At 40.2% G+C, this 17,958-nt stretch overlaps 1 protein-coding gene across 3 annotated transcripts in view; it reads right to left on the reverse strand.

The window, feature by feature from the left end:
- Nucleotides 1-17,032, reverse strand: part of calcr (calcitonin receptor) — a 64,068-nt gene extending 47,036 nt beyond the window's left edge. For 2 of the 3 annotated variants that reach the window (XM_026155676.2, XM_026155675.2), the window contains exon 1: nt 16,535-17,032. The gene's annotated coding sequence lies outside the window, so the exon portion shown is untranslated. The remainder of the gene's footprint in view (nt 1-16,534) is intronic. The other variant, XM_080295888.1, reaches the window with a different exon arrangement.
- Nucleotides 17,033-17,958: the final 926 nt, after the last annotated feature.

Genomic DNA, 17,958 nt, shown 5'->3' on the forward strand with positions numbered 1-17,958 from the left:
TGTGTGGAGGGACCACCAGGACTCAAAATTCCCCACGCGTCTCTGTCTGTTTTGCAGCTGAACCAACCGGCCGGTTGGAAAGCCGGCGCTCTTTGTTCTTTCTGCCCACAATGTCATGAAGTAATGGCTCTTTCCTTACAAAAATATATGATTCTACATGCCTCAAATAATATAAGTATCATCCTTGTATGGATACGTATGCCACATATCTAATAATGAAAGTTTTACCTGATGAATTGCCTTTAGTGACATTTAGTATTGCACTTCTGCGATGCATCATGCACAAACTTATTTATTTATTTGTACATTTTATGTTTCCTAAAATTTCAAAACTTCTCAAATAAAAAAGAACAAAAATTGATTTTCTTTTTTTTATCGCTTTGTATTTTCTATGAATTTTCAACTTGAGGTTTGTCAAGCTGTGTCTTTTCTTTCCAAGTATGCAAATAGATAAATATTCCCTTCACGTTCACAAGTGATTATTTTCTGATGGAAACTCTACTACTGTGGGTTTACAAAAAATGGACCATCACTCAGCATTATGCTTATAGGCTAAACATGGAAAAGTCGCCAGCATTGATAAGGTGGCAAATTTTGCCGGCTGACTGGTCAGATCGCACCTGTGGATGTGCGATTGGGGTGCGATGCTGTCTCGCAGTTTCCTTCAGCTTAAAAAAAAGGCTGATATGTAAACTTCACAAATAAGCATCAATTTCCTATTACTTTTATTAAGTCATCTTTTTGAAGTTAAAAATAAAATCCAGTCATGATTTTATTGGGTTCATTTCACTTTCATTTTTTTTGTTCTTTTTTTCAGAAAGCCTGGATTAGAAACTGGAGTTTAAAGGTTTAATATATAAGCTGGCATTTAGGAAGCATGCAGGATTAAGATGTCACTGGGTCTGTCTGACCAACCAGTTTCTGCAGGATTTTTTTTTTTTTTTGTCTTTGTTGTGTTTTTGCTGCAACAAAGAAATCTAATTATTTTTAGATAATAAATATCCAGTTCTCTTCAGATGCTTTGGAAAAGCATCCCTCTGATCTATTTTTCTTTTTTTTTTTGGCAGAACACAGTCACCTTCTTTGATGCTGAAGCAGCAAATCAGTCAATCGAGAGAACAAAATCATTACAGAATAATAAACAGATGTTAAACACTGCTAGTCATGCAAACAGCCCAGTCAACAAAAGATGAACACTGGTGTGATTAGTGCTTTCAAAGCTTTCACTCATTTGCATACGGGTGATTAATTCCTACCAATGTCATCGGATCCCGAGGGCCGCTGCTGAAATGGTGTTTAGTTAAAGACCTACTTTCATGGCGATATGATCTCTCAGTTCCTCGAACAGAATTGTGCTACGCTACAAACTCTTGCAAACTTGCAGAGACACTGGCTTATAGCAACTGAAATCATCGTGTTGTATGACCATTAAACAAAAAGTAACAAATTTACAAGACACCTTGTGTAATGGGTCGCCCATTTGCAACCGTATTAACCAGTACCACCGTAAAACTGCACATACAAGACGCTGCACTCATGTCAATAAACATGTCAGGATTTCCAGCAAGTCCAGAGACCACTCAGCTGTGTTTACTGAATATTCACCCAGTTATATAATCCACCCGAATTAAATTTTCTCCTCCTAATACCAGTTAACAAAGAAGTTTGTTTATGAAGGCAAGCTTTGTTCTGTCAGATGAGCAGCGCCCTCCCTGACACTGACACCTCCCCATTAAGGTTTTGTTTATTTCCTGCAATGATTAAGTGTCACCTTATACTTTCAGCTTCTCTGAGGTTCAGGTGTTTACAGACATCTGCCACTGAACGGAGGGTATTTCCAGGGGATGAAAGTCCTTTTATCTGTCAACCTTTCCTTTCCCCCAGCCCCTTCATTTCCTCTTGACTTTCCACTGAGCACATATCTCATCTGTCAAACAAGTCAATGACATTTGTTTGTCTCATTTCCCAAAAGCAGAGCGTAGAGGACAGATGGCAAATGCAGTACAGTCGCTTCCAAGTTTGGGTTCAGTGTTACAGAACTTCACTTCAAAAGTTCACTGAAATATTTGCCAGATAGTTTGACATCATGGGGAATACATTTATTTTTATTTTTGCCCTTAGTAAAATAATAAAAAAATAAAAAAAACATTCTCGTGTCTATGTGTTAAATATTACGCTAGCTGGAAAGCTGGAAATTGTGAAGCTACTGCACCAAACGGCACTGTTACTGACATTTTCTGCCTGCAGAGAAGAAAGAAAGATTGCCAAAGACATACAAATGACTATTTTTACACTTAAAACATAATCTGTAATAAATTGTCCATTTCAGATGTGCTGGCAGGCAGATATATTTGGACACAGCATGGCTAGTCTTTTCAGCTATGCTAAGATGCTATAAATTAACCATCTGGCTTTAGCCACAGACGTGAGAATGGCATCACTACTTCTCAAAATGTCAAAGACAGCTGAAATGTCTATCTAAGTGAATAACTGGATAACCTCTGCGTGTTACCCATCTGCAGATTCTTGGGCTATTTTTTCCCCCACGTTTTCCTGTCGGTGTCAGAAGCCCGAGCTTGGTTTCTGCAAGCTGAGTCTTTACTTACACGATCAAAGACTGTATCTTTACTCTAAAGTGCCACATTGAAGGCATTACTAAATAAAAGAGAACAAAATGAAGCTGTGCACCAATATTGTGCCTTTTGTGCAGAGCAGAGAAGAGTTGCTACAAATCAAAGATGAAAGATAAGCCCCCTCTGGACCAGGGATCACAATCAGACCTAAAATGGATCCCAGAGGGCAAGATCAGAAGACCCAGGGGCAGACATCTAACTTAATCCTGCTACTCAATCTTGAACTCAAACAAGACAGTTTAAAAAGCAGCAGAAAGAGAGGGCTTATTCGGATGGAAAACGATAGGCGCCTGTTGGAACAGCTAATAGCTCTGGGATGTACACTGAGTAAATGGAACAAACATTCTCAATGATAAATCAGGCTAGGTGGGAGGAAATAAAAAAAAAATAGGTTGACAGAAATATCCCTGCTACATCGTATAATCCAATAAGTCTTCAAATTGAAGATAGCGCGACACGCAGCGGCATTCGCACGCACACACTGAAAAACGCTCACTTTTAATGGATGCAAAATACTATAGTTATGTCTGTAGCCCTTTTACAGCCATCAGAGCAAAATCTTTAACAGATATGGAAACACATTTCCAAGAAACCAATCATTTCCCTCAGGCAATACACAGTCCGCATAAATCCCGTACTCTACTATATCACTGTTATTGACGCGTTTCGCCTGGAGAGAAGAAATCCACAATGCCAAGGACGACCGTTTAAAATGGCCTGTCAGATGAGCAACTGCGCAAAAATTGTATGTGCAACATAAATACGGGAAGGAAAAGAGAAAAAAAAAGCCAATCGCAGTACTCGTGCCTGCAGGGCACTGCGGCACAATAGCCTTTTTTGCTAAGCCCTATTAAGGAGTAAACTATATGCAAATGATATCAGATGATACAAAAGCTGCAGAAAAATGGGAGAGGAGGATAAACTGTTATCAAAGATTTCTTCTCCGGGCTGTACGAGTGAGTGTGAATGAGAGGGATTACAGTATTGCACACTTTCCGTGTCTGCTCACGCGCGTGTGAGGAAACAGCGTGAGTGGATCTATAATTACCTTCTACTAAATTTATGGCGAGGTGCAACTGTGTGATTGCATTCCAAAGTGTTACAACCTACTTAACACTCGTGTAAACACACCACTGCTGCACGTATGCGGATCCCAGAGTGTGGTTGGAGTGCGTGAGTGTGTGTGGTCCAGGTACGACTCACATAAAAGTGTTTATGGAGGGTGTTTTTTTTTCCTTAAGGGGACAAAAAGCAAGTATGTTTTAGGTTGATGGCATGTTTTAAGGTCGAGATTCGAGTGAGATTGCTCAGGACATCAAAGTAAGTCACTGTAGTGTCCTCTGAGGACAGACAGTGCTACACTGCAATACATTTAACTGTGCTGTTACATGTCTGTGTGTTCTACAGAGGAATATTTACTATAAAGGCAACTAGGCAATAAATATATGAGCAACAGCTAAAATATTTCACCTATAATGACTACAGCAACTAACTAAACAATCTCCAGATGTCTTAGTTAAGTCAACTAAATGCTGGCTCTCCAATTAATAAATCTATGCACTGTAAAAAATAAAAAAAACAGACAAAAGAATCTCTCTTTTGATCTCTGTGTTCTTCCCAGTAAATGCTTTCCTGCTTTTACTGTCACTGTCACCAAGTAACAACATAACTTATCACTGCTGCACTGACAACACACAGCTGTAACGGTGATGCACATTATCCCATTTAACCTCTCTGGAGAATTGCAAATCGCTACAAATAGCTAAAGTGAAACTTCTTCATCCTTTTTGGAGATCTGGACACAGCCCGCATGCTTTTCTCTTTATATGAGACTCACAATCAGCCATCCGTGTTTCTCCTTGCAGGAAAATGCAGCCCGAGTTTCCTCGCTGGACCAAGAGGAGACACGCCATCTCGTTCCAGATAAAATATAAATACATTTCTCTGTAAAGCACTTTATTTAGCCTTGTTCTTAACGTGTTCTCTGCAGCATAGCAAACTACCACTTGCCACAAAGAGGGCATATTTTTTTATGGCAGTATGATCTTGATCTCTGATCCTGCCCCTGCAGGATATCAAGAGAAAATTCAGTTTTTCAGCCCAGATCTCTGATTATTGTTTTGTTCTGGGTTAATTGCATAAGTACACAGAGTCCATCAACGCATTCAATCTGTTCATTTTAATGCAGAGGGGGGGAAATGGCATTATGAAATGTCAAGTCCTGTTAGCGAACACAAAGACCAAAGACAAATGTCACAGTGACAGAAAAAAAAATGGTTTTATTTATACTGGCATATAAAGTGTACTTCTGTTTAAGTTATCTTTATCTGAAACTAATAGCATGCTGAAGACCAGAAAGGTTCTCCAAACTCCTTTCCCATTGTTCATCAGTGCAGCCTCAACCTGAGCCGCACACTCATGCACACAAACATCCACTTCCACTAGCTTTAGCCATCTGCTCCGCTCGCTATGAATATGAATGTCTCCCGCAATTACATCAATTTCACTAACATATGCCGAACGAGGAAAGCTACTTCACAAAGTTCAAAGAAAATGTTGAAAGTTTTGAGAGATGGTAAAAAAATCAACCTTGATTGGAGGCAGCAGATAATGAAAGACCCGAGTGCTGCTGCCTGAGCAGAAATGTCTGGAATGAAACCAAGCCCACAGAAGGTTCCCAAATCATGCGCATACATGGGCGAGAGGATTTTTATTGTGCCTGAATAACAGATCTAATTACGTTACAGAGAATGGAAAGGAGGCGGCCTCGCTACACACGCATCTTTCACGATATTTTAAATCATATACTCTCAAGATTTGCTTCCCTTAAGCATATTTCCACATCCTGCAGGTGGCTTCGTACGTCAGCATGACACCTTTTAAATCTTCTGTGTGACCCAAGTTTGAGCGGCAGGTAGGTCACGCACCGCATGCAGAATCTCTTGTTGTAAAGTTCACTGACTCTGCAAGAGTGATTAAAGGAAATCGTTGGACTGCACCTTTACTTCCAATGCGGTGCCATGTTTCCTACTGCATTTGCAGACCAAATGCACAAAGGCTTGCTGCTAACTGTAATGTGAAATGGGGGAGTAATCTAGTGGCACTCTATGATTGGTCATGCCCTGACTGCAGGACCACATTAGGCTCACTTTAGCTGATTGTTTTTTATTAAATTTTTTGTATGTAACTGCAGCTCAGAGAATCACTCATCACTAAACTCTTCTATTGCATGTGCAAATAGCCAGGTCCGCTTCTCTTCCTCACCCTCTGGGAATATTTTTACTTGCAGAAATGATCAAAAAACAGAGAGCCGAGGGAAAAACTGACACTTCTGTGTCCTTCTTCAGAAGCAGGAAAACTGACTTCAAAATGATCCACTAATAGTTATAATAATCTCAATATTTAAAAAAAAAAATACAACCTTAGATCAGAGCGCCTCTTAAAACTGTGTTGTGTTTAACTTCGTGTTCCTAGATAAGCACAGTTATCTATTCAGAATCTGTGTTTTCAGCTGCCTGAAAAGCTTTGATTTTTCCAGATTTCTATGATAGTGGAAAAGAGAAGACGTGCGTGGGGGGGACTTGGTGCAAATATATCAATCATGTTGCTTTGAGGACATCTTGTCAGGTGTGCACAGTATCAAAGAGTGAAAAAATGCCTCGAGATCAGAGTACAGTTTCTTCAAAGTGATGGATGCGAGCACTGTCTCGACAAACAGAAGCATAAATACATCATGGAAACCTGTTGTCGTGCAAAAGAGGTTGCCGCAAAATGTGCACATTAAAAACTAGGCTAATTCCAAGTCACTGCTCTAAAAATAACTAATGCGATGTAATTATTTAAAGCTGTCTTTCATTTTTCTTCTAAGGATCTTTTAAAGCTTCTGTGGAAAAGCTCTGACTTTTCTTTTTGTCTGGTCTGCATGTGCATTCAAATGGCGAATGGTCGGAGTGTTTTATCACAGCGTAAGTTCTTTGTCTGCAGCGGCTGAAGGTATTCTTCTGCACATGTCCTCCTGGCTTCATGCATTAACTCACTCACTCATCCATAGACACACACACACACACACAAAACCCCCAAAAAACCTTGCATACGTTTGCAGAGGTGAAGAGAGTCACCCGGTCTCCCATTTCCTCTCTCTGATACCATTATCATTATCTGTGCCATGCTCGTGGCAACCATTTAGAGCCCAGGAAGAGTACGGCCAGCAAAGAACACTGCAAATTGGCCTGCTATTAACTAATCCGTGGATGAATGTACATTGAGATGCCCGGTGTTGTGCTCTGTTACTATTACAGTCAGTATCATAATAGTCCATTAGCACCATCCAAATGAAGTTTCATTATGTAGATGCGCTTGTGCAAAGTGCTTCCACCGCGCTACTCAATCTGCAGAATCTTCACCTTAATTGAAATCAAATTGATGGACATTTTATAATTACTTGAGTAATTTCTCTTCAGTGAAAGGTTTCCCAGTTGGTTAATTTCATCTTAGCTGACATATAAATGTTTAACAAGTTGCACATTATTCCTTAAATTTAATTTTACCCTTTTAGCTAGAGTCTTGTTCTTGTTAAGCTGCATATATTAAAACGTTGTTTGTTTGTTTTAACATTTATGCATTCATGGAAAATATAATACACTGTATAAATACAAGGGTAAAAAGATTTTACATAAATGTTACAAACAAACAAAAGAGTTGTTACTTAAAATGCAAAATAACCTTATTATACTGCTCTGGTTAGTAATCGAGCTAAATCATTCCAGTAAAATCAAAATATATTTTTTATAATACTATCATGAAATATTAGGTCAAAAGTAGGACTGGGAAAGATAGCATAGAAATATTTCAATCACATGAATAGCTTGTCGTGAAGCATACACACATACAACTGTACATTTTAAATGTGCAACAAAAAATGTATATGTGGCTGACATTTAGATCCAAGCCCCTCTCGCATTTGTGGATGTTCTCCCCAAACCCCTGCAGTGATTTCAACAGCAAAATCATGTCTATTTCTGTAGCAGTGCCACCTACACACGACGGCGATTCAATGCTTTTGGTTACATTTTTGGTGCTTTTATGAATGTTTTACATTTAAATAATGTACAGCAGATGACAAACTCCCCTACATTTTTATATGGAGACACATTTGGTTTTTATACTTGTTGAATTATTATCCCATGCAGTCTTCTAAAGATTAGTGAACGCGTTCCATCTTTACGCCATAAAAACTAGGCCTCGCTGGGATGCAGGAATTTTCCCCTCCAACTCTTGTTATTAATGAGCAGCTGGATTTGTCTCGCATTAACTGGCTGAGTTAATGCCAGTTAATGCGACAACAAAATGCAGCTGATTGAACTGAAAACCTCGACTTTGTGGGGGTCAAAGTTTGCAGAACTACGAACGCTGCTGGAATCCACAGCTGTGCATGTTCATGGCGCTTGCATTTTCACCTGCTGGACATCACTACCTGACAAGTTTAACTGTCTTCAGAACATTGACATGTTTAAAGCCCACTCATTAATGGAGAGAAGGCTCAAGAAGGAGCTTTATTGTCCAAGTATGTGTAGACTTATAAGGAATTAAGCTCACTGTATGTAACAGAATAGACAACAGACACTGACTGACATGACACGCACAATTGCAACATAACAACAATATAACATATTTATATTTATGGTGCAATCGTGCATAGTGCAAAGCTTTAGGGATGAATAAGTAGTTACTTTAAGTGTTATTTGTACAGTATATGCAGTATACATATAAAACAACAACTATAAAAAAAAACCTCCAGTCATTGTAAACAACAAGATAATAAATGATAAAAAAAAAATAATTTCAAGGCCCAAAGAAATATCTAGACTGAAAGCAAAGCCAAATGGGGTTGGCAGCTATTAATGTAGCTTGTTTTTTCCTTCCTTGGGCTGCTCTATGTGTGCTGTGAGACACTGGTAATTCTGACTTATTACAATATCCCTAGACTACCAGACCATTCAGTAATTTCCTTTGCTATTCAACTCTTTTTCTTTCTCATTTTGGCTCACGCGCTCTATGACTCTCAGGACTGGCTATAATGCTAGGTGTAATCACCCTCTATTAAGGCTTCTGTGATTGATTGGTGGCACCAAGAGACAGCAGTTATGCACACTTTGGAGGCTGTAGCCAACGATTTTCTCTTTTCCCCTAACGCATTTCTTCTTTTGGTCTGTGCGGCAATTTTCTGTGGAAATCTTGGTGGTGCTGCAGTTTTAAGTTGAATTCAAGTTTGGTGTTGTTCAGAAGCAGAACGATGTTTCTTAAGTTGCACGTACTATTCCCTGCCTCTGTTTTCAGCTTCAGAAGTGATGTTCTCTCCGTTATCGCACACTGCTGTCCTCTCTGCCTCCTTGACCTCCATGTGTGACATTCACAAACTCCACTGATAGGCTAGAAGCCGCACACTATGATTATATTGCCATGAAGAACTCTTGGTGCTCGTACAGTAATAGCAAGGTGGAGAAGTAGTCCTGGCTGACTCTTTTGGGGCCTGAGAGGGCTTCAGGATGAGGCTTTAGGGACTTGTTGTGTAAAGAGGAAGCGATTTGCAGCGCAATCGCTCTGATCTTCAAAACCTCTCTGATCACACTCGCTGCTTCATACTTTGTCTTCTTTGTCATTGGGCTCTTTCATTTAGTCTCTCATTGCTCCTAACGTTAATTGAATTTGTACTGTAATGGTTGCTCATTTACCCTACTCATCTCTCTCCCATTACTCCTTTTATTACCTCCTCTTTTCATTTCTTTTACATTTTTACCCTCAGGTCAAAATATTGAAGGACCGTTGGAGAGCCGCCGCTTCTATTTTAAAAATCCTGCTGACTAAATTGTGCACTCACAATAACAGCACCCATCCCTCTCACATTGTCTCTCTCTGTCTGCTTACGGTTTGTAGCACCCAGATACAGCCCACTCTCTGACCCAACAGACCGTAATAGGAACACTCTGCCCAGAAGGGAATTGTTGTTAATGCCTTTCAGCTGAAGTCCAGCAGCAAAATACTTCTTTAATTGCTTTCCCATAGCCCTCAGCTGCTGTGTGTTTCCTCACTGTGCACACTGGTACAAGTGGCAACGTAGAACAAAAGGCATAGTTATCCTACGGAGATCTGTACTGAATGTGGTTATGAGGCTTTCAAAGTTTGCGATATTCAGTTATTGACTACTTATAGATCTGAGTCTATGCTGATTTAAATATTTAAGTAAAGGATAGTGAATAAGGAAAAAAAGGGACCGCTTTAGCAAAAATATTGAATTTAACATCATCTCCAGATTTTAATCAAAGATTTGAGCAGAATTGTGTGAAAGAATGTAACATTAAAAATAACTAGTAGGTGAGAAGTAGTAAGAAGTGAGTAACCATTAAAGTTTGATCCCGACACAGTTGATAAAAATGTAAAACAATAAAAAACTCTTTTAAAAACACATTTATGGAAAGCAAGGGTCGAGAGGGAGACACCTCCTGTGAACGGTCCTCACTTCATGAGCGTGCTGTGGAGGAATGCGCACATGATTTTTATTTATTTATTTAATTTATTTTGCTGGAATGAAAACACAAAGTTATCTTTAAAGATGTGAATTATGAGCTGCAGATGGAGGGAGGGAATACAGAGCACTGTAAGTCACCTAGATGACAGAGCGATCCTGGGCTCAGCCCATCTGTCACCATCTTTCTTCACTCTGAACTGACTGTAAAGCGCCGAAGGGGGATGTTTTTCTGTTTGTGTAATTTTACTTCAAACTGCATTTTAAAGTGAACACACAAAAAATAAAAACAGAGTACGAGATCACACCTTAGACTTTAGGCTTTTCAAAAATGAAGTTATTTAAAGCTTTCTGGTTCGATCTGTCTTGAGTCTGCGGATGTATCCGTGATTCCCGCGGTGCTGATGCTGCGCTGAGTGGACAGCTGCTGAAGCATTTGAAGTGTCGGAATGTGGAAATTTCAACATCGCTTGAAAAAACTGCCAGCTGGCAACGTCCCTCTCACCGGTAGGCTAAGTTATTTTTAGTCAATTACAAGTTGAATCTGGTAGTTGGGGTTGTTAGCTAAGATACCATCATTAAGAAGCGGCACAACTAATGTGTCTATGCGAGCTAATTTGCGATGTGCACCGCTGGCCTGGCCATTTAGTTTTTAATGCACCTTCTCAGATTAATTCACTGCTTGTCATGCGACTCGTGCCATCAGTTAACCCTTCGCTTGCCAGCTGTGGCACGCGTGCCCAGGGTTGCCAACCCCTGCCGTAGGGCAAACAACTCTGGCCACCGTCCATCCGTAGCGAGCGTAGGCTATCAGGGTGCAGTTTACCTCAGATGTCAGTATGTGTCCACATCTATTTACTGGGGAGGAGGCTATAAAACTTTATAAAAGGAGTCCAATGTGAGTCCTCTTGTCATTGAAACCTTACCTCTTGTTTGTTTTCACTGCTGTTAGCTGTTAGCCTCTGGTAGCTGCTGTTAGGCTCCGATAGCCGCTGTTAGCCTCTTAGTTGCTTTTAGCAGGCAGTAGTGAAGCAATGTGGAAATGTAATTTTTATAAGAGACAAAGTGTTTTTTGAAGGATACTCAAGTTTAACATTAACTAGCATAACATTAACTTACAGCCAGCTGTTGCTGTTTAGCTGGCTTGTTGTCAGTTATCTGGAGTTGTGAAGGTCACATGTCTAATCTGCTGACACTAACACGTCAATTATACTTCTGCGTCAGATCTACGTCATAGCTTGCGTCATAGCTTGCGTCATAACTGGAACCTTATTTTAACCCTAAGCTACAACCATTTATGTACGTTTTTGAGCTAAGCATAGCCAAAAAGACAAGAAACAGGGGGAAATAGCTAACTTGGGTTTGTCCAAAGGTGGAAAACTGCCTTATTAGGACCTCTAAAGCTAATGAATATGTTATATCCTGTACTAAATGTTGAACCTAACAAATGCTTGAGTAAAAAAGAAATCTGTGTTTCTGGGTTGATTGTTATCGCTTTTACATCTTGACACAGGCCCATGCTAGCTGTTTCATCCAAGTTCAAGGTCTCCTTGTTCTAGCTGCATATTGATTTTTCAAACTCGAGCGTGGTATAAATCTCCGCCTTAGAAGAGATTACTAATATGCATATTTTCTAAAATGTCAAGCTTGTTTTCTTAATGACCTTATCATGTTTTCTCAAGGCTTTTTATGTAGGGCAAATTCTCATTAATAAAAAGCTTGCTGTCTATGGCACTTTCTTGACAGATTGCAGCCACATATGCAGGCAGATGCAGCACTGCTACATGAGAGCACCCAAAAATATTCAACTGCGTCACTTTAAATGTCAGTGTTTGTGAAAAATGAACGCATGAGCATATCTGGAGTGATAATCTGGATACCCATTTCCCTTGTAAACAGACAGAAAGATCTCCAGTGAAGGAAAACAAAACAAAAATCGCATCATGAAGAGTTCTGTTCGACTTGAAAGATTGCAAAAAGTAAGTGTGTCTTATGTCTCAGAGACAAACCAACTGTGTTGAGTGTGTCAGTAATGGCTACTTGTTTGCACTTGGTGGCTTTACTTCTCCTCAACTATATCAGAGGCTGATAGTAAGGCGATGAAAATTCTCAGGATGCATTTTCCAAGCAAACACAGAAGTGAGAAGGTAAAAGGGTAGAGAGAAAAGGTTTTGGACGTTGGAGTGCAGAGATGGGAAAAAGACAAGGGAGACTTGAGAATGCAATTCATTTTGAAGGACAAAGAGTTAAAGGACAGAGCAGCAACAGAGGACAGAGATGAAGAACGGACAAGAAAGAAATCAAATAAGTCGGGGCAGGCTGGCGTGTCAGCGTAGCCTCTGATAAAGATGGGAAAAGGCAAAAGAGAAGAATGAAATGAAACAGGAGGAGGTTTGAGGCAAAGATGATAAAATGAGCTCGAAGTACGCACGAACAAAAATGACAGCACATAAGTGGAGGAGAGAAAAGATGACGTTACAAGCATAATGATGGCATTTTAGCAAGTGAACAGCAGATACCAGTTTGATAAGAGGATAGAGGACAGTGTGTCATTTTTTTTCTGAAGACAGTAGAAAACAAAAGATTATGGATATTAGCATACTAATTATATATGAAAAGTCATATTTGATCCATTTATTGTCAAACTGATCCAGAAACACAGAGAAGGGTCAAGCTCATTTTCATGTAAAATACTTAATCACATCATACACTGTTTATACACTGTACTGTCTGACCTTATGGTTTCCCTCAGAATAAAAGCTTTGTGTTCAGTTATTAATAACAAAGTTCAGATCAAATGAGTTCCCTAGAAGCTTTCAGCATTGTTAATTGTTGTTTGGAGGTATTTACTGGTCACAGGCAGCATGGAGGAAACTTGGACGCCTTTTTGAGCACTGAATTTGCATCTGCAAGCCCAAATTAATAGCTGTAAGGCGCTTTAACCAGTCATTAGCACCAGCTAACAGCTATTTGATAATGAGCTACCTTACCATTTAAGAGCTGTCTGCAAGTTAAATGGCCTCTTATATATATGTGTGTGTGTGTGTGTGTGTGTGTGTGTGTGTGTGTGTGTGTGTGTGTGTGTGTGTGTGTGTGTGTGTGTGTGTGTGTGTGTGTGTGTGAACTGCAAACCCTTTGGCTTTGCTAAACATACTTTTATGATTTCAGTTAAGGGACAGTCCATCGGTTTAGGTAATAATGGAGCACATTTGACACCAGCCATCCAGCTGTAGTCTTGTAGTCTTGAGTGGCAGTGCTGCAAATTGAATTCAGGTGTTATAGGAGCAGAACACATCACTGGCCAGAGAAGACACAAAAGCCTCCATAAGTGGATATAACCATGTATCTGTCTTTGTCACAAATACACACGCACACACTACACTTGCCATGTACAAACCTCTGTTTACTAAGTCATCAGCTATTTGCTCTATTCTAGCACCACCTATTGATTCTACTTCAGCTGTTCAGCACATGAAGTGTTGTAGAAGCGACACTATTGCATGGTTCATATTTCGTCAAAAACCGAGCTGAAGCATAAACCTTTTCCTCTCTCATGCCCATCACTTTTCTTGGAATTTCACTGAGTTCATTCTCAAATCACATGCATGCAAATGCTCTGAGCTTTTGTTATGCTAAAACTACTGATCCAGCCACCTGGACTTATAAACAGCTTAATGGGGTGGAGATAACTGAAACAGATGACTGCAAAATTAAATTTTACAACAGCAGATCAACAACATTTGCCTGAATAAAGTTCATATCAGACTCATACAGAGAGCTGAGTGTGGAGCAACATGAAAAATGGGAAGAGCTGCAGCTGTGCAGCACATATTGTGACACTTAACTTTAATCACATCACACAACCCGTCCAGCTTTGCCAATGGTTCACCTAAGTCAACTTTAGTACCTCAAATGCCTTAATCATTTTGCACAGAGCCAGCCATGTGCTGAAAAATGAAACCCCAGCAGCATTACACACAAGTTGCACTTGTGTCATTAAAAGGTTAAACCACACCCTTGGATCGACTTTGATGGGAAGTCTAAATTGTAATGGGTGACACTTCATCCCAATTATGCAGTTTCTCTGAGCATCACCTGATTAAGTAGTTAATTGCATGACAGCAAAATTGTCCACAACTTCCAACTGGTTGAAGCACGGGGTCACAGGGGCGGCAGCGGAGGAGGGAGATTCATCCTAACAGCTCTGGACTAGAATAATTGTAACTCACTCTGAGCCCTAACTGAGTGTTTGGCTGTTCACAATCAAGTCTATTGATGCTCAGATGGGGAGACAAGGTGACTGAATTGCATTTGGTTAGCATTAGGTTGATTAACATTAATAAGTACCAACAGGTGAGAGAGAAAGCACAGCTACTCGTTGTTTTCCCCTCAAAAGCAGAAAAACTGAAAAATGTGCACAGTCTCCGTGCATCCATCCGTTTACGTTTAGGTGTAAATCTTTACAAACCTGTAGCCAAAAAAAAAGTTTAAGATCACTAAAATAAAGCACTGAATCCACAGTCCTTCCAAAGGCCATCCTTGCGTTTTCATCCTTTCATGCACAGCACCTCGCTCTTGCTTCCAGACCTTTTACTTCAGTCCCTTCAAACGGGGGCGCACAAACAAGCAAATTTGGCGCTTGCTTGCCTGCCTGTCTGTCTCCAACCACACAGACAGGACAGATAGACGGGACAGACAGGCAGCGTGCGGAATGATGAATAAAGAACTTATCTCAGTTGCTCAGAAAGAAGCCAGACACATTTCCAACCCAGCCTAATTCACTGCAGGGCACCACATATCTCAGCCTGCCTGTCTGCACGTATCTCTTCACTGCTGTCTCTCTCATTCGGGCCGTCTCTCTCTCTCTCTCTTTGACAGCCTGACACTGTGTTTGTTGCTATTCTTGTCTTCCTCTGTACTGCGCAGTGTGCGTGTGTGTGCGTGTGTGTGTCACAATATGCTGAGAAACTCACACATCAACTCATTGAAGCCACTCAGCATCGCCTCTAATAAAAACCCACGCTTTTTCTTCAATCACGGTTACGAAAACAGAAAGGAATCCCCAGAAGAAGACTCTCAATATAACTGCAGACATCCTCACACAGCCACTTGAGTTTCTGCGCTTTTGCTGCCACTGTTGGAAGCGTTCAGTAGCGACTTCGACTTCATTTTTGAACGGGACTTGTGGCCTGTTGGGTCCGTGAAGGAATGCCTATTTTGCCCCCTTCATGAATGTGCTAATATAATCAATATGAAGGGAAATGTTTTTGGGGGTTTTTAGTAGCGTGTAACATTTTCACAGGAGGACAGATGAGAAGAAGGAAGCCTTGGGTGGAATTGCTTCATGAAAATATAACTCACAGTCAGCAGTCCTGTCTGAAAGTAAAAATATAGACACTGTGGTCTCTTGGTGCGGTTAATGCACCAAGTGTTTCTTATTTCCTCTTCGGATAAGTGTTACTTTTTAATGCTCGTTACAGTGTATATTCACAAGTGGGTTCATTGTGCTGCTGTGGGGAACGTACCAGATGCCTCACCATTTTGGCTCAGTTAATTTCTCTGAAGAGAAGCGGGATCCTGTATGGATACACGGCGGTGTCGCGCGAGTGTGGATGTATAAAAGTGCGTGTCTGACGTAAAAAGATCCGTCTGCAAAACACTTCGTCACATATATCTGGCTGCAAATAGGAAGACACGTCGGGAGGAGCTGCCTTATGTACGCAGTTTGTAGTTAAGCAATGAAAATCCATTTACATATTTCCAATGAGTCACCAGAGAGCGTACAATCTGAAGAAGTTTGTTGTGGTATTTTTGTGGCATATTAATTTAGGATTTAAGCTGGGGAAGCCCAGGCTTTTCTTCATGGGAAATGCATGAAATCCTTACAAGAGGCTATCATAGCTGATAAAGACTCTTTTCTCTCTTTTATTGAATTTTTCAACCGTTTAATAGAGAAAGGAGCAAGTGCGCAAAACATTTTGCAATATTTTTATTTATTCACTCATTAAAATTATTCTCATCTAATCTTTTTATTTATTTATTTATTTATTATTATTATTATCCTTATTATTATTATTATTATTATTATTAAGATGTAAACATTTCCCCCACAGCCAATATGCTAAAAATGCATTTATAACATTAACCTTAGGAGCACGCAATGCAAATCCAGTTCATATGACATAAACCGCCAAGCAAAGATTCCTCATCAGTACAATTAAAATGGGGCTTAAATTAGTCCCCAAACCCCGCGGGTAAACTGAGTGACTAAACCCAAGCACCATCCTCTATTATCCTCACCAACCTTTGCGCTTTTTTTGGAGAACAAGTTGAGAAAAACAAAAAAGTTATAGAAGAAAAAAATCTGTCCGTGACTTACCTCACTTCAACTGACTTGAGGCTGCAGCCCGAGTGACACAATAAGATGCTGAGGAGAATCACAAACGTCTTTCTCAGAGAAGTCCTTCCACCGAGAATGACTCCCAGCTTTTTGCGCTCCTATTTAACGCAGCGCCAATAAAAACTTTTTTTTTCAGATCCACGGATATAAAAGCCATTATAAAATCAATCAAATGCTTCTACAGCTTTCCCCACATGTCTACCTTTTAATTATGAGAAGAATTAATGATCTGCGGTGCGCGCGGGAGAGGAGTGTGGAGCAGGACGCCGGTCTGATGCGGTGACAGTTGACTGCCCGGTAATCCAAGTGCGTCTAACAGCCTCCCGCTTACGCGGACGAGCGTGTGGTGGGAGCTCCTCCTCGCCTGCTTACCTCCGTCTCTGCGTTAAAGACACAGGAGAAGCCTCTGCACAGCGTGTGTGCGCCGGGCTCGGACACTCCTCTGGACACTCAAATCGAAAGAAACAGACACTATAAAGAAAAATGATGGCGATATGCCAGAACGCGTCCAGTCTGTGGCAGTTGCAGTTGAAACGCCTTGTTGGAGTTATAGTATTTTCTCTGCTCCCCCTTTTAACTCTGTAATCTAACCTCATAAAGACAGTATTGAGCTGTCAATATACTTTTTTCTGTCACAAATCTCTTATAATAGGTACTCGTGGCATGATATGTGACCAACCATCATGCCATTTGTGACAGATCGTGTAATATACAGTGAAGGGGGATACATCGTTTCATATATCTACTTAGGAGCCCTTCCAGACACGTCATCGGGAATAAATTCATGCTTTAAATTTCGATTTTGTCTCATTTACATCCTTTTTTAGACTAAAATGTGTAATTCTTTTTTTATACATGCTATTCATTATGTTAAGCTTTGCTGCTGATTTCACTGGAAAATCAATTCAAAGGGTACATTAGGGGCACTGGACCATAGAGGTATCTTTTTACAGACAGATATGAATAAAAAAACAAGACAACCCAAAACTTGTTTTATGTTTCCAATGTGCAGTAAGTCACACAATCAAAAAAGTAGCATTTGTCACTGATGCGAACAGGTGGGGAAAGGTTATTTACGTCAACACAACCAATTCAGTTCAATTCAGTTCACTTTAATTGGATTTATATAGCGCCAAATCCAGGCAACAGTCAACTCAGGGCGCTTTGTATTGTAAGGTAAAGATCCTACAATAGGGACAAAAGGATAAATCGTGCCTGTGTGCCTGCCGAGGTAGCGTGGATGATAAGAAAAGTCGATCTAGAGATGGATATTGAAAGTAGTGCAGAATACCAAGAAGCATTATAGCATCATTTATTTATTACCTGGTTCCTGAAACATAATAAGTTTCACTTTAAATAGATGCCAAGGGCAAAACTGGTGCATATAGATTCACCAGAAAGCA

This window comes from Astatotilapia calliptera, chromosome 22 (genome assembly GCF_964374335.1).
Source record: "Astatotilapia calliptera chromosome 22, fAstCal68.1, whole genome shotgun sequence".
NCBI classification, from domain to species: domain Eukaryota; kingdom Metazoa; phylum Chordata; class Actinopteri; order Cichliformes; family Cichlidae; genus Astatotilapia; species Astatotilapia calliptera.